Source organism: Triticum urartu, chromosome 3A, assembly GCF_056163025.1.
Source record: "Triticum urartu cultivar PI428250 chromosome 3A, HENAU_Tu73, whole genome shotgun sequence".
NCBI lineage: Eukaryota > Viridiplantae > Streptophyta > Magnoliopsida > Poales > Poaceae > Triticum > Triticum urartu.
The window spans coordinates 626,081,413-626,105,730 of NC_141875.1; the positions used below are offsets into that span (position 1 = coordinate 626,081,413).

At 50.7% G+C, this 24,318-nt stretch overlaps 1 pseudogene; it reads left to right on the top strand.

Annotated features, from left to right (window-relative positions):
* The first annotated feature begins 455 nt into the window (after positions 1–455).
* Positions 456–986, top strand: LOC147980882 (uncharacterized; annotated as a pseudogene).
* Positions 987–24,318: the final 23,332 nt, after the last annotated feature.

Consider the following 24,318-nt stretch of genomic DNA (forward strand, 5'->3'; position numbering starts at 1 on the left):
GTAAGGCATCACAAAAGAAGTTAGCATGGGAGCATCTATAGTTGGATGCCCCAAACCCGCCTCATACGCCTGGGCGGGCCGCCCAGTCACTGACTGGTCATGATTTTTTGACCAGACGACCCCCTCAAACGGGCCTCAAATGCCCGAGCTGAACGCAACCCTCATATTCAGCCCAAATATGGGGCGGATATGGGGGCGCCTGGGCGCGTCTGCCACGTAGGACTGACGATGGGTTCCCACGTGGACTCGCCCGAAAACCCGACAGTCTGACATACGCCTCCTCCGTTGCCGCGGTGTGAACGCTGCCGCTCCGGCAAGCCACCCGAGGCTAACGCCGGCTATTTAAGCCGGACGGCGTCCCCCAACCCTAGCCCATCCACCTCCGCCCTCTCTACGCCGCCACCCGATCCTGCTCGCCTCCTCTCCCCCACTCTCCCACACTCTCCAGCATCGCCATGGTCCAATGGCTGATCACCATGTACGCTATGCTCACGCCCGAGCGCCGGAGGAAGATTGCGGAGGAGATCCAGGCAAGCGGCGCCGCCCGCATCGCTGGTGGGCTGCCTCCGGACTCATTGGAGCCAGAGGAGGACGAGGAGAAGCGGCCGGAGGAGGAGGAGGAGGGAGAGCTGCTGCCGGAGCCGATGGTGGAGGCGGTTCCGGAGAAGGAAGAGGCAGAGCTGACGGAGCAGGGCTTCAACATGGTGGAGGCAGAGGCGGAGTTCGCCGTTGCCCAAGCCGCGGAGATGGTGGAGTAGCAGGCCATCCTGGAGTCCATCCAGGATGAGCCCTATGTGGAGGCCAATCGGCAGTTCCTCCGGCAGTAGCAGGCAGCCTCTGACGCTCTCTTCACCGAACTCGACACAGAGATAGAGGAGGAGGCCGGAGCGAAGCAGCCTGAGGCACCAGAGGCTTGGGAGTTGCAGCTGCCGCCCATGCTGTCGGAGCCGGACACGGAGATTGTCGACATCTCCGACGAGGAGTAGCTAGATCTCTATGTAGTATGTAGGTTTTATTGTTTGCATTCTTTTGTATGGATTTGAGAATCTAGTATGAGATGTCCGGATGTAGTTGTGCTAATTTGAGGAGTACCGGACATGTCCGCGGGCGTTTGAGGGGTTATATTTGTCATATGCGGCTGTAGATCCTCTGAGCCCCAGGTTGTATTGGTCATACTCAATGCGAACGATATTTTGGAGCTCAGCCTCCATGGAGGCCTTCTTTTTGAAAAATTCAAAATTCATTCTTTTGGTTTCAAAAAAAAATCTGATTTTTTTCTACAAATACACAAGGATGTGATGTGTATGCGTGTAAAATTTTAGAATGAAATACCTTGGGATGTGATCTGTGCAAAAAGAACAAATTCATGGACTTTCCTCGAAATAGGCTTTCGCTCCCCTTTATAAATAAAGGCACAAACGGCCGAACAATAGATAGTGATGAGGAAACCCTCATAGAAGCAGGTCAAAATGAAAGATAAAAAAGGCATCGGGCGAATGGCACAAGTGCCACTAACCCAATGCCGAACATGAAGAGCAGGAGAGGCCACTCCTAATACACTACAACGAAGAAAACTACAGATGATCAGAGCCGCTCCGCCAAGAGAAACCACCGTGCCACGAGGACCCAAATGCACCGAGCCATCTCTGGAGAGGGCTAACTTATCGTCGAGACAACCCCCTCGCTCCAGGCCATGGAGCGCCACTCCTGCCAAGAGTCGGCAGGGACCGAGAACGGAGACCACGAGGACACATCTAAATGATAGGCGGTCATTGAAACCTCCCCTCGCCAGGAGCAAGGATGCACTACACCAGCGAGACGGCAAACCCGACAGTGCCAAAGCCATCTGCAACCGAGAGGAACCAATGGTCCACAACGACGCCCTCAAGAGGGTGATGACACTGAGTGCCACCGTCGTTGAGTCCAAGAGATGGACTAGGACTTTCACCCCGGACCTCTGGCACCTTGAGGGCCCCCAAAGCAACGCCCCCAAGAGGGAAGCGACATCCGTAGGTGCCGTCGTTGCCGGCGCCAGAGCGCAGAGCTTTCGCTCGGACATGCACAAGTGCCACCTGCAGACTCAAGGTTGCCGGCCCACCCCAAGAGGGGAAGCCACGACCTTTGCGCTAGGCCTCTAGATCTAGACCAGGGAGCGCCATTGCCGAAGACACGACACCACTAGGGCCACCCCTCCCCTTGCTACCCACATAGCCAAGAGAAGGCGTCACCACCGCTGCCACCACTCCAAAAAAAGACACATCCGTGACATTTTGGGCTGAATGAATTTTTTCTTGTCATTGTAATTGCATCTAGTGCCCCTTAGTGATTTTGGTGTACTAAAGACTTATAGGTTAAGGGACTAATGTGTTTGTGAGTATACACATGTTCTATAAGTCTATGAGGAGTTTGATATTTACGATGAAAGTCGAGCCCTAAAAATGAATGTCTTCATTTGAAGACTTTGGTTTTCTTGAAGACTTTCAAACTGAGGAAACTGGTGTGACCTTGAAGACTTGGATATTAATGCGAGGACTATGAAGCGTGAAGACTTTTGTTTTCGTAGTTTCATTTTCTCTTTCTTGAGTCATAGGAAACACCGTACTGTTAAAGGGGGTCGAGGTAAAACTAAGGAAACACTTTCCAAGTGATGCTCATCTCAAAGCCTACACCTAACCAATCCTTTCGAGTGAAGCCATTGGAAATCTCATACAATTCAGTCAATTTCTTCAGTGATAGAGACGAAGATCTTCTGGTCTCTAAGGAATTTGTTCTGACTAAGGAGTTAGGAATTCGCCAGTGCGGATTGCCTACAAGTGAGGAACATGATAGCCCTGAGGAATTTGAGAGCTCAAATTTCCGACCGTTGCTGTGTTATGCGCTAGCTGTCCAAAATATCCTTCCCTCCTAACGGTCATATCATTAAAGGGCATTTATGTCTTATCATGCCGGGCTGCTCCCCGGCTATAAATAGCCCCCCCTACAACCACTAGCTGGTTGGCTGCTCCGAGAGAAACTGACACTTGTCATTGAGAGCATCCCATTCTCCGAGGACTTTGAGCGAAAATCATCAAGTGAGGAAAAACCGAAAACCCAAACACCTACAACTCAAAGTGATTGAGCATCACTGAAGAGATTGTTCCTGTGTGGAAATGATGCTTGTTACCTTTGAGGACTGTGCATCCTCCAGATGGTTAGGCATCATGGCGTCCAAGAGGAATTGTGGATCGCCGAGTGACCGAGTCTGTGAAGGTTTGGAAGTCACCTAATGACTTACCACGAGTGTTTGGGCGAGGTCTATGTGACTTTAGCTCAAGGTGAATACGGTGAGGACTGTGTGTCTGGGACTGTGTGTCCTTAGGTTTAAATACCTAGCTGCTCCAACCAGACGCACAACTATCACAACAGTTGGAACTGGTCTACCAAATCATCGTCTTTACCAAGCAATTGGTTCTTTTCCTCAACCCTTTCATTTCCTCACTCATGTGTTGACGAACTTGATTGTTACTATTTGAAGACTTTGATTGAAGACTTTATCTATTTCCTCAATTCTATTTCTTCAGTCACCTTGTCTTCAGCCTGCTTATCCTGTTTACACAATACATGTGCTCTTTGCTTATTTCATATCATCATGATGACTGTGTTACTGCCATGTTATACTTGCACCTAAGTTCTTATTCCGTTGCATATACTTTGTTGCTTAGCAAATTCCTGAAGTTGAATTTCCTTAATGACAAGTTTGTAAAAATCACCTATTCACTCCCCTCTAGTCAATATATTGCACTTTAAATTGGTATCAGAGCAAGGTACTCCCTTGTTCTGTGTGATTTTGGTTTAAACACCTAGAGTTTTAGTTATGTGGACTGCAGGAATGATCAAGATCTCGGCCGAGTGTCCTACCTTCAATGGGATGAACTACCCCTACTAGAAGAATAAGATGCGTATGCACCTTGAGGCAATTGACAACAATCTCTCGTTTGTTGTGGAAAATGGTGTTGTGGGAGTCCTGGACTAGGGGGTCCTCAGGTGTCTGGTCTATTGGATGTGGGCCGAACTGATGGGCCGTCGAGATACAAGACAGAAGATCACCTCTCATGTCCGGTTGGGACTCTCGCATGCGTGGATGGCAAGTATAGGTGTTCGGATATATTATTCCTTTCTGTAAAACCGAGTTTGTACAACCCTAAGCCCCTCCGGTGTCTATATAAACCGGAGGGTAGATCGGAGGCAGGATCACAACATTATTAGGCTAGCTGATCTAGGGTTAGCCAACTCGATCTAGTGGTAGATCAACTCTTGTAACCCATATACCCTCGAATATAATCAAGCAGGAGTAGGGTTTTACCTCCATTAAGAGGGCCCAAACCTGGGTAAACAATGTGTCCTTTGTTAATAGTTACCTTCGGTCCTCAGACATACATCTTGGGCCCCCTACCCGAGATCTGCCGGTTTTGACACCGACATTGGTGCTTTCATTGAGATCTCCATTGTATCGTCGAAAGAAGGATCGATGGCTCACCTCTTCACCAACAATGATGCTGCGTCTAGGGAAACCTTTCTCCCTGGACAGGTCTTTGTGTTTGGTGGCTTTGTGCTTCGTGCCAACTCGATCGGCCGCCTCGAGCAGGTCGATAGTTATGCCCCCGGCCACCAGATCAGGTTTGGAAACCTGATCTATGTTGCTGACATCCGAGGAGACCTAGTCTTCAACGGGTTCGCGACCTCGGCCGCTACGCTGTGTCCCCGACAAGAAGACTCTTCGGATCCCCTGTTAGATCCCGCCCAGGGGTCAACACTCATACCCACCTCGGCCTTAGATCCGGGGCTGGTCTCATTGTCCGAAGACGGGAGCGTTAGCCCCGCCGGACTTCTTCCCCTTGTGGAACTCCCGACGGAAGACCCAAATGCAATCTTAGACTTGGCTCTAGGCAACCATCCCGAACTGCCGAGGTCTACACTCAGTGGGTCCGATTAGGTGTCCCATGCCGAACTCAGCCCAGCAGATCCGCAGATTCCGGTCCCGCTTCCGCTCCTAGATGAAATGTTGGGATTGATGCAGACTCTCGCCATCACCGGGGCTCTTACTCCGAACTATACCCAGCTTGGGCTGGAGGCTGAGAGCGGGGAATTTTATGCCTCACCCACCACCCACTTAGTAGCTGAGGGAGTCCTGGATTAGGGGGTATCCGGATAGCCGGACTATAACCTTTGGCCGGACTGTGGACTTTCCTTGGCGTGGAAGGCAAGCTTGGCAGTACAGATATGTAGATCTCCTTCCTTGAAACCGACTCTGTGTAAGCCTAGCCCCCTCCGATGTCTATATAAACCGGAGGGTTTAGTCCGTAGAACGACATCATCATCAACAACAATCATACCATAGGCTAGCTTCTAGGGTTTAGCCTCTCCGATCTCGTGGTAGATCTACTCTTGTACTACCCATATCATCAATATTAATCAAGCAGGAGTAGGGTTTTACCTCCATTGAGAGGGCCCGAACCTGGGTAAAAACATCGTGTCCCTTGTCTCCTATTACCATCCGCCTAGACGCACAGTTCGGGACCCCCTACCCGAGATCCGCCGGTTTTGACACCGACATTGGTGCTTTCATTAAGAGTTCCTCTGTGTCATCGTCATTAGGCTTGATGGCTCCTTCAATCATCATTAGCGATGCAGTCCAGGGTGAGACTTTTCTCCCCGGACAGATCTTTGTATTCGGCGGTTTTGCACTGCGGGCCAATTCGCTTGGCCATCTAGAGCAGATTGAAAGTTACGCCCCTGGCCATCAGGTCAGGTTTGGGAGCTTAAACTACACGGCCGACATCCGCGGAGACTTAATCTTCGGCGGAATCAAGCCCCGGCCGAGTGCGTCACACTGTCACGATGGGCATGATTTAGCTCTGCCGCCGAACAGTGTCCTGGAGACCGCACCTACATCCGCTCCGACCTTTAATTCGGAGCCAACTGCGCCATCTGAGGGCGGGCGGTTAGACCCCGCCATGGAAGCAGCAGCCTCAACGGCGATCGAGCCTAACGCCAACCTTACCCTTCACGAGGTCCGTGACTCCACCTTGCCGGACTCTCCTCCGAACTCTGAACCATCCGCGCCCCTGCCAATCGAATCCGATTGGGCACCGATCATGGAGTTCACCGCCGCGGATATCTTTCAGCACTCGCCCTTCGGCGACATACTAAATTCACTAAAGTCCCTCTCCTTGGCAGGAGAGTATTGACCGGATTATGACCGGCGGGATTGGGATGTGGATGACGAAGAAATTCAACGCCCACCCACCACCCACTATGTAGCCACTGTCGAAGATTTGACCGACATGCTCGATTTCGACTCCGAAGACATCGACGGTATGGACGATGATGCAGGAGATGAACAGGAACCACCGCCCACAGGGCACTGGACAGCCACCTCATCTCACGATGTATACATGGTGGACACACCCAAAAGAAATGATGACGAGGAGCGGAAGGACGCAGCGAAGGATCATTCCCTCGAAAAGCAGTCAAAGAGGTGGCGTAAGCGCCGCTCCAAACCCCGCCTCGACAGAAACAACGGTCACACAGACCCAGCCATAGAGCAGGGTGAGCCGGCGTACGACGAACATAGCATTGAACAACCGTCCAACCATGGCAACACAGATAATCAAACCGAACAACCTGTCTCCGACGATAACAGTCCGGATGACCTCACTCCTGACAAGCGACTGGAGCATAAGAACCTCCACAAAAGGCTCATTGCCACCGCGCGTAGCCTGAAAAAGCAGAAGCGGAAGCTCAAGACTGCGGAGGATGCACTTAGAATCAAATGGAGCAAAGTACTCAACACCGCAGACAAATACGGCGGCAGTCGCCACACAAAGAGTTACCTGAAGTGAAAGCTACTGCCTGAATTTGATGAGGAGGCCTTAGAGCCCCCGCAATCAAAAAACAAAGCAGCCATCTGGTCGGATAGATGACCCCATGGCCAACACAGAGCGGCAAGCAACGCCGCACACAAGCCAGCACGCGATCCACATGAGGATTCACATCAAAAAGATGGCCCAGCTAGATCTATCTACGGGCCAAGAAAGCACGCTCTAGCAAGCAATGCAACACAACAAATATCCAAACACCACTGCACACCCAAGTACAGGGGTGCCGCACACCCCCTATGTTTCACCGATGAGGTGCTGGACCATGAATTTCCAGCGGGATTCAAACCCGTAAACATAGAGGCATATGATGGAACGACAGACCCGGGGGTCTGGATTGAGGATTATATCCTCCATATCCACATGGCTAGAGGAGATGACCTCCACGCCATCAAATACTTACCCCTCAAGCTCAAACGGCCAGCCCGACATTGGCTTAAAGGCCTTCCCGAAAACACCATTGGAAGTTGGGAAGAGCTCGAGGACGCTTTTCGGGCAAATTTTCAAGGGACCTATGTCCGACCTCCGGATGCAGACGATTTAAGTCATATAACTCGACAACTCGGAGAGTTAGCCCGAAAGCTTTGGAACAGATTTCTTACTAAAAAGAATCAAATAGTCGACTGTCCGGACGCTGAAGCCTTAGCAGCTTTTAAACACAGCGTTCGAGATGAATGGCTCGCCAGACACCTCGGCCAAGAAAAGCCAAGAACAATGGCCGCATTAACAAGCCTCATAACCCGCTTCTGCGCAGGCGAGGACAGCTGGTTGGCAAGATGCAACACCAGCGACCCAAGTACATCCGAAGTCAGGGACGGAAACGGGAAGCCACCACGCAGCAAAAACCAGCGCCGGAATAAGGAAAACAGCCCGAAGAGCACGGTGGTAAACGCCGGATTCAAAAGCTCTCGGCAAGGTCAGCAAAAGCTGACTCTCAAAAATAACAGGGATGAACTGTCCAGCCTAAAAAAAATTCTGGACAAGATATGTCAAATCCACAGCACCCCTGGTAAGCCTGCAAATCATACCCACAGAGAATGTTGGGTCTTCAAGCAATCCGGCAAACTCAACGTCGAACACAAGGGGCTGGATACACCAAGTGAAGACGATGACGAACCCCACAAGCAAAACGCTGGGGAACAGAAGAAATTCCCACAAGAATTCAAAACAGTAAACGTGTTACACGTGACAAAGGGGAAAAACAAAGTGGCGCCCACAGAGATACGTGCCCTGCGGCCTATCACAATAGGGTTCCGCCACCGGTTGTCCAAACCGATCACCTTCGACCATCGGGATTACTCCGCAAGCATCCGGCACGCAGGATGGGCTGCCTTGGTGTTAGACCCGATAATTGACGGATACCACTTTACATGAGTCCTGATGGACGGCGGCAGTAGTTTAAACCTGATATATCAGGACACAGTCCGCAAAATGGGGATGGACCCAACAAAAATTGGCCATAGCAATACTTCCTTTAAAGGAGCAACGCCAGGCCCAGAGGCCCATTGCACGGGCTCCCTCCTACTAGAAGTTATGTTCGGCTCCCCCGATAACTTCCGTAGCGGAAAGCTAATCTTCCACATCGCTCCGTTTAAAAATGGTTATCAAGCACTACTGGGACGCGAAGCTTTCGCTCGCTTTAACGCAATACCGCATTATGCGTCTCTCACACTTAAGATGCCCGGTCCACGAGGCATCATTTCATTAAAGGGAAATATTGAGCGCTCCTCGCGCGCAGAAGACTGTGCGGCTGCCTTGGCGGCCACACACTAAAACGGCCTCGCTAACCAGAGCATCTAACAGGTCGTTAAGACCACGGACACGGCCGGACGAGTCCGGCATAACCATATAATTGATAAAGGTTTGATGGCTATATACCCCTATACAAGGGGCTCCGCGCATATAAACAGGCGACAATAAGGCTCAATTTCACCCATCTTGAATTATACTTTGTTCATTCAGTATAATGCACATTTTGCACGACTACTTTTTCAACTAAGTACCTCTCTTTTATAGATAACCATCGTGCTACACCCGTCCAGGATACGGCACAACGGAGACACAGGCGCAGACGTGTAGCAGGGACCCGTTCCAAGGATTCTGTTCAGATTAAGACCCTGCGTAAACCTTTTTTACTGTCTCTTGTTGATACACATCCCCCGGATTCTCAGTATAACCGAGAAGGAGGTTGGCGTCTTGGCATGTGGCCACGTCAGAATATTGCACGTACCTGGACACCAGGGGCTTATTACAAAGGGCACTGTTCAGCCCGTCTAAAATCATAAAGACCGAATACCTTAGGGAGTGTTCGGCATCATGAGTTTGGCCTTATATGCATCAACTCCGAATCATGTCTTTGGTAAAATGTTGGGTTTGCTCGGCTCCTGCGTTTTGCTGCCTTACGTTCCGCTCTATCGGCTAAGGCGGCACCAGGAGAACTACTGCGATTGTGCCCCGGTTCAGCCAGGCGAGCACCTCAGTAGAGAAAGTCGAAAACTGACTGTCATGATATAGCGTGAGACTGGTCAACCATTTGATGACCTAGCGGAATCTTTGGGATTCCTCCGCCTTAACGAAGGGCTGTTTCCCGGCCAGGCACACACGCGCCCCGAATTCGGGTGAGCGCGGCGCCACTAGGGGCTATATAGTAGCCCCACTGTCAAACTCCTATGGCTAAGTGAAAGTGATAAAGCATTATAGTCCGATTGCCTAGTTTGCCGCGCTACCACCTCCTTAATGGACCAAGACGTTGGATCAAGTGTGAAAATGCGCCTTCTGCGAACACCCCCGCATTATATGCGTGGGGGCTGAAGCCGACAACTGCCATCTTTCAGGTTATATACATATATACATTAACGGCCGCACAGGAGGTGTTATAATTCTTGCAGGCACAAGTATAAAAAGCTTTTACATTTCAGCAAAATATTGTTTTCAATGAGGATACATGCTATTCGAACATAATATCCTTTGAGCACTGTGTCTCTATTAAACGAGCGCCCTCCAGAACTTCTTGAAAGTAGTGCTTGGCAGGTACTCGGCTTTCGTCCGAATCTTGGGCTGCAACGGCGGTGGCCTCCATCTCTGCCCAGTATGTATTGACACGGGCAAGGGCCATCTGCACACCCTCCATGCACGCTGACCTCTTCATCACGTTGATATACGGCACCGCACCAAGGAACTGCTGCACCAAGCTAAAATAACTGTTCGGCTTTGGCCTCTCCGGCCACAGATGATCCACGACATACCTCATGGCAAGTCCGGACAACCTATTCAGCTTGGCCCATTCGGCCAACCGATCAGTGAACGGAAGAGGAGGCTCTGGATTGTTGAATTGTGACCAGAACAACTTTTCCACTTCATGATCCTTTTGATCTTTGAAGTGTTCGGCCGCATCAGCAGCACTTGCCGCTAAATCCAGATATGCGTCCGCAGAACTCCACATCCGGTCTAAAGGAGCATATTTAGGATCTCCGAACTTCATCCGCAGCATAAAGGGCTTCCCAGCCATGATATCTCCGACTTGACGCAGCTCCTCCTTCATCGCTCTCATTGCAGAATGAGTATCCTTGGCTGCCGTCTTGGCCTTCTCCAGGTCTGTCTGCCTCGCCTAGTTTTCCTTTTCAAGAAGGTTGCAATGGCCAGCAGCGTTCTTCAACTTCACAGCCATCTTGGCCATCTCCTCCTGGCTTCGGCAGTGAGCAGCCTGTTCGGCTTTTAGCTCCTCAACCGCCTTTAGAGCAGCCGCATCGCTTTTTCTGGCTTGTTCTTTGACTCGGGCAAGCTCTGCCCGAAGTTTCTCCATCGCTGCAGCTCCATCTGCATTAAGCACACACGTTATAAGATACTGGCATCATACTCCCATTACCAGGTGTCTCCGGAGAAATTACATACCTTGTGCCTCGTCAAGCCGCTTGTTGACAAGCACGATGTCGGCATCTGCCACGTCAAGTTGCCACTTTAGCTCGGCAAATTCATCAGTCCGGCTGGCCACCGGACACTTCGCCACCTACATATGAAGGCGGAAAAATTATACCTGGGACTATGATTCTCTGCGTGCCGTCGTCTTCGACAGCACCCAGAGTCATAGGGGCTACTATCTACACAGGGCGCATCTTAAAGTATGCGGTACTGTCAAAATGTACATCATTTCACGTACCTCAAAACCTGTCAGTAAACTCCTGACAACTTCATGCAACCCGCTTTCCGTGGACGAAATCCTTTCGATCACCGCACCCATCAACGCACGGTGCTCTTCTGAGATAGACGCCCGCCCTAGCAGATCCTTCAGTACCTCCGACCACGCATCAGATGGTGCCAGACTACTTCGATGGCTCTTTTCAGAAGCCAGACACTGAGGGCTTCGGGTGGCCATAGGACTACCTTCTGGCCTTGCCGGATCAGGAGAAACCGTCCGTGACGACACCTCAGGGTCGCCCGCCTCTTGAGGCGGTATAGCAGAGGGATGCGTTCAGCTCTCCATCACCTCTGGAAGAAGATCCCCCGAAGATGAGCTCTGCTGGGAAGGGCTAAGATCCGAACTACAAGATAAATGCTTCGGTTACTTTCCTCAGAAGTAGAGCAAGGATTTCTCTCATTATCAAATCCCCTTTTACTTACGGCTCAATGGAGGGCTGATCCCCTTGAGGGTATAGTGCGGCTGGGATATCCCCGGTGCAGGACTCTCTAGGCTCCTCCGATCATCAATAACGATGCAGTCCAGGGTGAGACTTTTCTCCCCGGACAGATCTTCGTCTTCGGCGCTTCGTACTGCGGGCCAATTCGCTTGGCCATCTGGAGCAGATCGAAAGCTACGCCCCTGGCCATCAGGTCAGATTTGGAAGCTTAAACTACACGGCTGATGTTCGCAGGGACTTGATCTTCGACGGATTCAAGCCACAGCCGAGCGTGCCGCACTGTCACGATGGGCATGATCTAGCTCTGCCACCGAACAGTGCCTTGAAGGCCGCACACGCATCGGTTCCGACCCTCGATTCGGAACCAACTGTGCTGATTGAGGATGAGTGGTTGGACGCCGCCTCGGGGGCTGCGATCCCAACGGCGATCGAGCCGAACACCAGCCCCGCACTCCGCAAGGCCCGTGACTCCGAGGGGCCGGACTCCTATCCGGACTCCGAACCCTTCACGCCCCTGCCAATCGAATCCGATTGGGCGCCGATCATGGAGTTTACCACCGCGGACATCTTTCAGCACTCGCCCTTTGGCGATATTATGAAGTCATTAAAGTCTCTCTCCTTATCAGGAGAACCCTGGCCGGACTGCGGTCAACAAGGTTGGGATACGGATGATGAAGAAATTCAAAGCCCACCCACCACCCACTTTGTAGCCACTGTCGATGATTTAACCGACATGCTCGACTTCGACTCCGAAGACATCGACGGTATGGACGCCAATGCAGGAGACGATCAAGAACCAGCACCTATAGGGCATTGGAAAGCCACCTCGTCGTATAACATATACATGGTGGATACCCCAAAAGAAGGAGATGGCGATGGAACGGCGGGGGATGACCCCTCCAAGAAACAACCTAAGCGCCGGCGTCAGCGGCGCCGGTCTAAATCCCGCCAAAGCCAAAACGGTGATTCCGGCACGGGAGATAATAATACTCCGGATAGCACCGAAGAACACCCCCTCCAGCAAGATTCAGCACAGGAGGATGAAGAAGCCAACCCTCATGAGAGAGCGGCAGACAGAGAGATCGAGGATGATAATTATATGCCTCCCTCCGAGGATGAGGCAAGCCTCGACGACGCCGAATTCGTCATGCCATAGGATCCCGTCGAACAAGAGCGTTTCAAACGCAGGCTTATGGCCACGGCAAACAGCCTCAAGAAAAAACAGCAACAACTTAGAGCTGATCAAGATTCGCTAGCCGACAGATGGACTGAAGTCCTTGCGGCCGAAGAGTACGAACTCGAACGCCCCTCCAAGAGCTACCCAAAGCGCAGGTTGCTACCCCGATTAGAGGAGGAAGCACCTAAACCTACATCACTAGCGCATTAAACGGCCGATCGGCCACCTCGTGGCCGTGACAGAGAGGCCTCTCGGCCCTCCACTCAAGCCGCACCCCGGCACCACTCAAAACATTCTAAGGCACGGGAAAATGCGCCAGACCTGCGAGACATATTGGAGGACAAGGCGAGGCAAACAAGATCGATCTACGGATCGCGTGGGAGCCCCACGGCACGTGACGGTGATCGTCACTTCAGATATAATAAATCCGGCCGGGCCGAACACAATAGGCAAAGCTCATTTGAGCTGCGTCATGATATAGCCCAATACAGAGGCGCCGCACACCCCCTATGCTTCACAGATGAAGTAATGGATCATCAAACCCTGAGGGTTTCAAACCCGTGAACATCGAATCATACGATGGCACAACAGATCCCGCAGTATGGATCGAGGATACCTCCCACATGGCCCGTGGCGACAATCTACATGCCATCAAATACCTCCCACTCAAACTTAAGGGACCAGCTTGGCATTGGCTTAACAGCTTGCCTGCAGAATCGATCGGTTGTTGGGAGGACCTGGAAACCGCGTTCCTCGACAATTTCCAGGGTACCTACGTGCGACCACCAGACGCCGATGACCTAAGCCACATAATTCAGCAGCCAGAGGAATCGGCCAGGCAATTCTGGACACGGTTCCTAACAAAGAAAAACCAAATAGTCGACTGTCCGGACGCAGAGGCCCTAGCAGCCTTCAAGCATAATATCCATGACGAGTGGCTTGCCCGGCACCTTGGACAGGAAAAGCCGAAATCTATGGCAGCCCTCATGACACTCATGACCCGCTTTTGCGCGGGAGAAGACAGCTGGCTAGCTCGCAGCAATAACTTGACCAAGAACCTCGGTAATTCGGATACCAAGGACAACGGTGGCAGGTCGCGTCGGAACAAGCAAAAGCGCCGCATTAACAACGACAGTAACGAGGATACGGCAGTCAATGCCGGATTCAGAGACTACAAATCCGGTCAGCGGAAAAAGCCATTCAAAAGAAATACTCAAGGCCCGTCCAGTTTGGACCGAATACTCGACCGCTTGTGCCAGATACATGGCACCCCCGGAAAGCCAGCCAATCACACCAACAGGGATTGTTGGGTGTTCAAGCAGGCAGGCAAGCTAAATGCCAAAAATAGAGACAAGGGGATGCGTAGCGATGACGAGGAGGAGCCTCGGCCGCCGAACAACAGTGGACATAAGGGTTTTCCCCCGCAAGTGCAGACGGTGAACATGATATACGCAACCCACATCCCCAAGAGGGAGCGGAAGCGAGCGTTAAGGGACGTATATGCGATGGAGCCAGTCGCCCCAAAGTTCAACCCATGGTGCTCCTGCCCGATCACCTTTGATCGAAGGGACCACCCCACTAGCATCCGTCATGGCGGATTCGCCACATTGGTTCTAGACCCAATTATTGACGGATTTCATCTCACAAGAGTCCTTATGGGCGGCGGCAGTAGCCTGCACCTGCTTTACCAGGATATAGTGCGGAAAATGGGCATAGATCCCTCGAGGATTAAGCCCACCAAAACAACCTTTAAAGGCATCATACCAGGTGTAGAGGCCAACTGTACAGGCTCAGTCACACTTGAAGTGGTCTTCGGATCTCCGGATAATTTCCGAAGCGAGGAGTTAATCTTCGACATAGTCCCATTCCGCAGTGGCTATCACGCACTGCTCGGGCGAACCGCATTCGCAAAGTTCAATGCGGTGCTGCATGCCAGGCCCTCGAGGAGTAATCACGGTCAATGGAAACACCGAACGCTCCCTCCGAACGGAGGAGCACACGGCGGCCCTCGCAGCCGAAGTACAAAGCAACCTCTCAAGGCAGCTCCCCAGTCCGACCGTTAAACATCTAGACACTGTCAAGCGCGCCCGGAGTAACCTACAACAAGACCGCCTGACACGTTCCGAGCAGGCGTAGCAACGCGGCCCCAACCCCAGCCCTCGTGAAATAGTGAAACCAGTGCCTCGCGTACATAACTACGCTCTCGAAATACCATGGGCACAGGGGGAGGGGCACCATCACGGCACGCCCGAAAGACGGCTTTAAACCGCACTAGGGGCTGCCGATTTCTTTATTTTCTCTTACTTTCAGGACTCCATACTTCGGAAGACCTGTTCGGCAATCCAACTGCCGCACAAACGATGCAAGAACCAAGGAAGCAGAAAAGCTACGCCACATTATAGAACTCCCAGGTGGTCTCTATCACGAGCAATATACCTGTTTTACATACTATTCCACAGCCTGCCCCTGGAAAGGACATGTTAAATAGTCCTGTTTTCGCTTATCACACTATTTGTAGCGTTTGGCTTCGATTGCAGCCTTTCTATAAACAATGCATAGCTTTTGTCTATTTTTTGCATTACTCCTTTTTACAAATATAAGTTCATTAACGACATATTACACCCATACACTTTGGTACGGTCAATATGCCAGGGGCTTCAGTACCCCCCTAATATGGTGTGAGAAGTCCGAACACTTTAACAAGTGCGGCACCCCGAACTTATAGCATTATATGCATCGGCTCCGAATCATGTCTTGGGTCAATAGTTGGGTTTGCCCGGCTCCTATGTTTTGGTGCCTTACGTTCCGTTGTATCAGCTAAGGTAGCACTAGGAGAACTACTGCGATTGTGCCCCAGTTGAGCTGGGCGGAGCACCTCAGTAGAGAAAGCTAAAATTGACTGTCATGATGAAGCGAGAGACTGGTCGCTGTTCGAGAGGTTCTTTGAGTCCCTAAAGACTTATGCCGCTTCGAGCGAGGAGTCGGCTTTGTCCGGCTTAAGGCGTGTATAGCGCCCCGAATTTGGTCTTCCGAACACTAGGGGCTTCGCCGAAGTTTAAAATTGTGGACTTCTATGGCTAAGTGAAAGTGATAAAGCATTATAGTCCAATTGCCTTGTTCGACGTGCTGAGCACCTCCCTCGAAGGACCCAATAATGGGAAAAAGAGTGCTCATACTTACCCGAACACCCCAGCACTTGTGGCATGGGGGCAGAAGCCGACGACTAGCCATCTTTCCGATTTGATAAACAGCCGCACAGAAGGTAATATTTTAAACTCAAATAAGCATTGCATAGCGCATATGAACAAGTTTTCATAACACAGGATCACACGAGCAAGTTCACTCAAATATTACATCTTTGGAACACTCATCCACCATAAGGCGGGCACCCTTCAGGACGCCCTCATAGTACATCTCGGGGTGGCGATGCACCTTGCCCTGCGGCGACGCCTCCTTCACCAGCTTCTCAGCGTCCATCTTGCCCCAGTGCACTTTAACACGGGCAAGCGCCCTACGGGCGCCCTTGATGCAGACGGATCGCTTGACGACTTCAAGCCAGGGGCAGGCCTCCACAAGCCGCCTCACCAGACCGAAGTAGCTGTTCGGAAGGGCGTCGCTAGGCCACAGCCGGACAATAAGACCCTTCATGGCCTGTTCGGCCGCCTTATGGAGCTCGACCAATTGCTTCAGCTGATCGCTTAAGGGCACCGGGTGTTCGGCCTCAGTATACTGAGACCAGAACACCTTTTCTGTCGAGCTCCCTTCCTCGGCCCGGTAGAACCTTGCAGCATCTGACACGCTGCGGGGCAAATCTGCGAATGCTCCTGGAGAGCTCCGGACTCGGGTAAGTAACAAGCAATTTACTTTCACATGCTTGCGTTGCATAATGAATTCCTTACCCGCCGCTATCTTCTTCACCGCCTCAATTTCCTGGAGGGCTCTCTGGGCTTCGGCCTTGGCATGCTTTGTGCTCTCGAGGGCCGCGGCGAGCTCGGACTCTCGAGTCTTTGAGTCAAGCTCCAAAGCCTCGTGCTTCTTCACGAGAGCCTGGAGCTCTTGCCGCACCTCACCCACCCATGCCTCTTGGTTCTCCCACTCGGTGCGCTCCGCGGCTGCTTTGTTTTCAGCCTCAGACAACGCTTGCCTCAGGGCCGCCACTTCGGTCGCGGACCCTGGCACATTCATGATGATCCTATCATTTTTTGCAACCACATCTTTTTCTTATATATATAGACAAGGTGTTGCTTACCTTGGTTCTCCTCGAGCTGCTTCTTGGCAAGGCCGAGCTCTTTCTCGGACCGCTCGAGGTTCTGCTTCAGTGCATCGACCTCCGCAGTCAGTGCGGCAAAGGTCAGTAGCGAAGCCTGCGTACGCATATCGACATACTTGTATTAGACTCCTGCGAATGTTATTTTGATCCTCTATTCGACTTTTCTTTGTGAACGCCAAATAGAGCATCAGGGGCTACTGTCTATGCGGGAATATTTTCCTATATTTTAAATACATACCTCAAAGCCAGTTAGAAGGCTGGCACAGGCTTCAGTTAGTCTGCTCTTGGCGGACTGAACCTTCTGGATCACTGCACTCATAATAGTGCGGTGCTCCTCGTTGATGGAAGCGCCACTAAGCGCTCCCAGCAGGTTGTCCAGTGCCTCTGGATGGGCAGAGGTCACTAGGACAGACGGCTTGCCCCTCTTGGAAGGGGGTCGCCTGCCGGAGTCCGGAACCACTGGAGGTTCCAGTGCGGTGTTCGGCCTAGGGCCGAACTTGGAGCCCTTGGGAGCCTTGATCCCTTTGTGCCTGGAGTCCGGAAGGTCGCCTCGAGGCGCCTCCAGGACTACCTCCCCTCGTCTTGGTGCCCTTGGAGACATCACCTCGGCGTTGTCCGTAGGGTGAGGGGTGGAGGCGGTCGGAGGTGATCCCCCGCTGCTCATGGCCGACGGATCCAAGGAACCGCTCGACGAGGATACGTCGATAGGGGCCCGGGACAGACTGCATAACCGTGTCCGGTGTTAGTAGAAGCTGTGAAACTAAACGGTGCCACGAGTTGCTCTGGTATCCGAATACTTACGATCTCGCCAGGGGCTTGGCCCTGGTTGGCCACTCGTGTTTGTTGTCGGCGGCAGTGGCGGAGCAGTCCAGAGGGAGAGTCCTTCCCCTCTTGGACCCTCCGGCCTCCCCAGTGGGGGCAACCTTCCTTTTCTTGTCTTCCGCGGCTGTAGGGGAAGAACCTTTATCTGCCTCCTCCTTGTTCTCATGGGAGGAGTGCGTCTCGGAGTTACCGGACGATGAGTCCGATATCACCTAGCGCCGGGAACTCTTTCGGGTTCCCATAGCTTTCTTCTTGATCTTTTTCTCCGGCACCTCGTAAGGCGCTGGAGTCAGCATCTTCGTCAGGAGAGCGTCCGCAGGGTCTTCGGGCAAAGGGGCCGGGCAGTCAATCTGCCCCGATGTCTCCATCCATTCCTGTCAAAGACTTGGAAGCTCAGATCACGTACATAGTTAAACTATGAAAAGTGAATACTCTATGAGAGATAAAATAAGCTTACCGCACTGGCTTGGCGCTTTGCGCTGAATCCGCGATCCTCGGTAAGGGGAGGGGGAACCTTGCCGCCCTTAAATAGCACCTTCCAAGCATCCTCGTGCGTCATGTCGAAGAGCACGCTCAGGGTTTGGTGCTGGGCCGGGTCAAACTCCCACAAGTTGAACGCCCATTGTTGACACGGGAGGATCCGGCGGATGAGCATGACCTGGACTATGTTGACAAGCTTGAGCTTCTTGTTGACCATGTTTTGGACACAGGTTTGGAGTCCGGTCAGCTCTCTCGGACTACCCCAGGGCAGGACCTTCTCTTTCCAGGAGGTAAGCCGCGTGGGGATTCCGGATCGGAACTCGGGGGCTGCTGCCCATCTGGGGTCGTGCGGCTCGGTGATGTAGAACCACCCCGACTGCCACCCCTTTATGGTCTCCACGAAGGAGCCCTCAAGCCATGTGACGTTGGGCATTTTGCCCACCATGGTGCCTCCACACTCCGCCTGCTGGCCGCGCACCACCTTCGGTTTGACATTGAAGGTCTTCAGCCATAAGCCGAAGTGGGCCTTGATGCGGAGGAAGGCCTCACACACGACGATAAACGCCGATATGTTGAGGATGAAGTTCGGGGCCAGATCGTGGAAATCCAGGCCGAAGTAGAACATGATCCCCCGGAAAAATGAGTGGAGAGGGAATCCCAGTCCGCGGAGTAAGTGGGTAAGGAATACTACCCTCTCATGGGGCCTGGGGGTGGGGATGAGTTGCCCCGCATCTGGGAGCCGGTGTGCGATATCCTCGGACAGGTATCCGGCTCCCCTCAGCTTTTTGATGTGTCCCTCCGTGACGGAGGGGACCATCTACTTGCCTCCCGCTCCGGACATGGTTGGAGAAGGTTGAGGAGGAAGATGTGGACATGGCCGCTGGAGCTCGAGTGCACAGGAATGGATAAGCAATGAGGAAGAAGGCGTGGGTAGAAAAAGGTGAATCCTTATCCCTTTATAAGGGCGGACGAAACTAGGCGCCCCCACCAGCCTGGTAAAACTCGCTTATCCCCCAAGCGCCGTAATTAATGGCACGATTGGGTTACCCACGTCCGTATTGATGAGAATCCCGTAATAAGGGGATACGATCTCTGCTTCGACAAGACGTGCCAAGGGAACCGCCTCGCGGAACACGCTGAGGTTAGTTGTGAAAAGAAAACGATTCGAATGGTGACCTGGCTGTGGTGTGATGATGCAGTGTGAAATACGTCAGCAGGATTAGATTTGTGGAATATTATTCTCTCTGCGGTTGTACATGGAACCTGTTTTGCAGAGCCGGACCCGATCCTCGTGTTCAAGAAGTATTCGGAGGAGGAACCCGCCTTGCAATGCCGAAGACAAATCTGCACGCCGGACTCATCGCCATTGAAGCCTGGTTCAGGGGCTACTGAGGGAGTCCTGGATTAGGGGGTATCCAGACAGCCGGACTATATCCTTTGGCCGGACTCCTGGACTATGAAGATACAAGATTGAAGACTTCGTCCCGTGTCCGGAAGGGACTTTCCTTGGCGTGGAAGGCAATCTTGGCGATGCGGATATGTAGATCTCCTACCATTGTAACCGACTCTGTGTAACCCTAACCCTCTCCGGTGTCTATATAAACCGGAGGGTTTTAGTCCGTAGGACAGAACAACAATCATACCATAGGCTAGCTTCTAGGGTTTAGCCTCCTTGATCTCGTGGTAGATCTACTCTTGTACTACCCATATCATCAATATTAATCAAGCAGGAGTAGGGTTTTACCTCCATCGAGAGGGCCCGAACCTGGGTAAAAACATCGTGTCCCTTCTCTCCTGTTACCATCCGCCTAGACGCACAGTTCGGGAACCCCTACCCGAGATCCGCTGGTTTTGATACCGACAGGTACCATAATCCAAGTGTTAGTGTTTGAGCTAGATATCGAAGAATATGTTTCACAGCCTTATGGTGTGATTCCTTCGGTGTAGCTTGAAATCGGGCACATATCACTACAAGAAATATGTCAACTTATGACCTTCTGTCAGTGACCCTCGAAGAATTGGTTATAAATTTATGACCATTTTAGACCAATTGGTCAAAAGCTGTTCAGGGGGCTTCAAACCCTAAACCATTGCGACCATTTTGGTCAGAAAGGTCGTAATTTCCTTGCACGAAATGGTCACAAAGCAAATAGTGCTAGTCCGCTGCCTTATTTCTAGTTGTTAATGACCAATATAGATGGTCATAACCTTGTAGATTGTGGTGGGTTGTGATGACTAGGCGCCATCTCATCAGTTTTGCCTATGTGTCATGTCCATGTGGCAGTTTTTGCCCTAGGTTGTGAAGCAACCTATATTTCTATCATTCCCAAAATTCCCAAAAAAATCTCATAAATTCTTTGGGTCATATCTTCATCAAATATGTAAAAATCCTTCCTTTCCTAGTTCAAAACTAATTCAACAATATTCATTTTCCTATTATGTTCACAACAACACTTTATGAAGGAAGTGCTATTTATATATTCTTGATTGCCCTACGAATTTTTGGGCACTCTTTCCTATCCAAATCATTACCGCATGACAAAATTCAGCTCCATTTGCCTAGCAAATCTTCCTCGGCAAATTTCCAAAGTTTTTGTCCACCTAGAAGCATTGTGAAGGAAGTACCTTTTTTATATCTCTAAATGACATGAAATTTATACAGTTTCTTCATATGCCCAAATTATCACCTGTTGGGTTTCGTAGTAATTTCAAAATTTTTCCTACGCACACGCAAGATCATGTGATGCATAGCAACGAGAGGGGAGAGTGTTGTCTACGTACCCAACGCAGACCGACTGCGGAAGCGCTGACACGACGTAGAGGAAGTAGTCGTACGTCTTCACGATCCAACCGATCAAGCACCGAAACTACGGCACCTCCGAGTTCGAGCACACGTTCAGCTCGATGACGATCCCCGGACTCCGATCCAGCAAAGTGTCGGGGAAGAGTTCTGTCAGCACGACGGCGTGGTGACGATCTTGATGAACTACAGCAGCAGGGCTTCGCCTAAACTCCGCTACAGTATTATCGAGGAATATGGTGGCAGGGGCACCGCACACGGCTAAGGAATAGATCACGTGGATCAACTTGTGTGTTTCTGGGGGTGCCTCTGCCTCAGTATATAAAGGAGCCAAGGGGGAGGGGGGCGCCGGCCAAGGAGGAGGGCGCAGGAGGAGTCCTACTCCTTCCGGGAGTAGGACTCCCCCGCAATCCTATTCCAACTAGGATTCCCAAGGGGGGGGGGAAGGGAGAGAGGGGGGCCGGCCACCTTCTCCTAGTCCTAATAGGACTAGGGGAGGGGGGAGGTGCGCAGCCACCTTGGGCTGCCCCTTTCTCCTTTCCACTAAGGCCCATGAAGGCCCATATGGCTCCCGGGGGGTTCCGGTAACCTCCCGGTAACCCGGTAAAATCCCGATTTCACCCGGAACACTTCCGATATCCAAACATAGGCTTCCAATATATCAATCTTTACGTCTCGACCATTTCGAGACTCCTCGTCATGTCCGTGATCACATCCGGGACTCCGAAAAACCTTCGGCACATCAAAATGCATAAACTCATAATATAACTGTCATCGTAACCTTAAGCGTGCGGACCCTATGGGTTCGAGAACAATGTAGACATGACCGAGACACGTCTCCGGTCAATAACCAATAGCGGGACCTGGATGCCCATATTGGCTCCTACATATTCTACGAAGATCTTTATCGGTCAGACCGCATAACAACATACGTTGTTCCCTTTGTCATCAGTATGTTACTTGCCCGAGATTCGATCGTCGGTATCCAATACCTAGTTCAATCTCGTTACCGGCAAGTCTCTTTACTCGTTCCGTAATACATCATCTCACAACTAACATATTAGTTGTAATGCTTGCAAGGCTTATGTGATGTGTATTACCGAGAAGGCCCAGAGATACCTCTCCGACAATCGGAGTGACAAATCCTAATCTCGAAATACGCCAACCCAACATCTACCTTTGGAGACACCTGTAATGCTGCTTTATAATCACCCAGTTACGTTGTGACGTTTGGTAGCACCCAAAGTGTTCCTCCGGCAAACGGGAGTTGCATAATCTCATAGTCATAGGAACATGTATAAGTCATGAAGAAAGCAATAGCAACATACTAAACGATCGGGTGCTAAGCTAATGGAATGGGTCATGTCAATCAGATCATTCAACTAATGATGTGACCTCGTTAATCAAATAACAACTCATTGTTCATGGTCAGGAAACATAACCATCTTTGATTAACGAGCTAGTCAAGTAGAGGCATACTAGTGACACTTTGTTTGTCTATGTATTCACACATGTATTATGTTTCCGGTTAATACAATTCCAGCATGAATAATAAACATTTATCATGATTATAAGGAAATAAATAATAACTTTATTATTGCCTCTAGGGCATATTTCCTTCAGTCTCCCACTTGCACTAGAGTCAATAATCTAGCTTACACTGTAATGATTCTAACACCCATGGAGCCTTGGTGCTGATCATGTTTTGTTCGTGGAAGAGGCTTAGTCAACGGGTCTTCCACATTCAGATCCGTATGTATCTTGCAAATCTCTATGTCTCCCACCTGGACTAGATCCCGGATGGAGTTGAAGCGTCTCTTGATGTGTTTGGTCCTTTTGTGAAATCTGGATTCATTTGCCAAGGCAATTGCACTAGTATTGTCACAAAAGATTTTCATTGGACCCGATGCATTAGGTATGACACCTAGATCGGATATGAACTCCTTCATCCTGACTCCTTCGTTCGCTGCTTCCGAAGCAGCTATGTACTCTGCTTCACATGTAGATCCCGCTACGACGCTTTGTTTAGAACTGCACCAACTGACAGCTCCACCGTTTAATGTAAACACGTATCCAGTTTGCGATTTAGAATCGTCCGGATCAGTGTCAAAGCTTGCATCAACGTAACCTTTTACGGTGAGCTCTTTGTCACCTCCATATACGAGAAACATATCCTTAGTCCTTTTCAGGTATTTCAGGATGTTCTTGACTGCTGTCCAGTGATCCACTCCTGGATTACTTTGGTACCTCCCTGCTAGACTTATAGCAAGGCACACATCAGGTCTGGTACACAGCATTGCATACATGATAGATCCTATCGCTGATGCATAGGGAACATCTTTCATATTCTCTCTATCTTCTGCAGTGGTCGGGCATTGAGTCTTACTCAACTTCACACCTTGTAACACAGGCAAGAACCCTTTCTTTGCTTGATCCATTTTGAACTTCGTCAAAATTTTGTCAAGGTATGTGCTTTGTGAAAGTCCAATTAAGCGTCTTGATCTATCTCTATAGATCTTAATGCCTAATATGTAAGCAGCTTCACCGAGGTCTTTCATTGAAAAACTTTTATTCAAGTATCCCTTTATGCTATCCAGAAATTCTATATCATTTCCAATCAGCAATATGTCATCCACATATAATATCAGAAATGCTACAGAGCTCCCACTCACTTTCTTGTAAATACAGGCTTCTCCGAAAGTCTGCATAAAACCAAATGCTTTGATCACACTATCAAAACGTTTATTCCAACTCCGAGAGGCTTGCACCAGTCCATAAATGGATCGCTGGAGCTTGCACACTTTGTTAGCTCCCTTTGGATCGACAAAACCTTCCGGTTGCATCATATACAACTCTTCTTCCAGAAATCCATTCAGGAATGCAGTTTTGACATCCATCTGCCAAATTTCATAATCATAAAATGCGGCAATCGCTAACATGATTCGGACGGACTTAAGCATTGCTACGGGTGAGAAGGTCTCATCGTAGTCAATCCCTTGAACTTGCCGAAAACCTTTTGCGACAAGTCAAGCTTTGTAGACAGTAACATTACCGTCAGCGTCAGTCTTCTTCTTAAAGATCCATTTATTCTCAATTGCTTGCCGATCATCGGGCAAGTCAACCAAAGTCCATACTTTGTTCTCATACATGGATCCCATCTCAGATTTCATGGCTTCAAGCCACTTTGCGGAATCTGGGCTCACCATCGCTTCTTCATA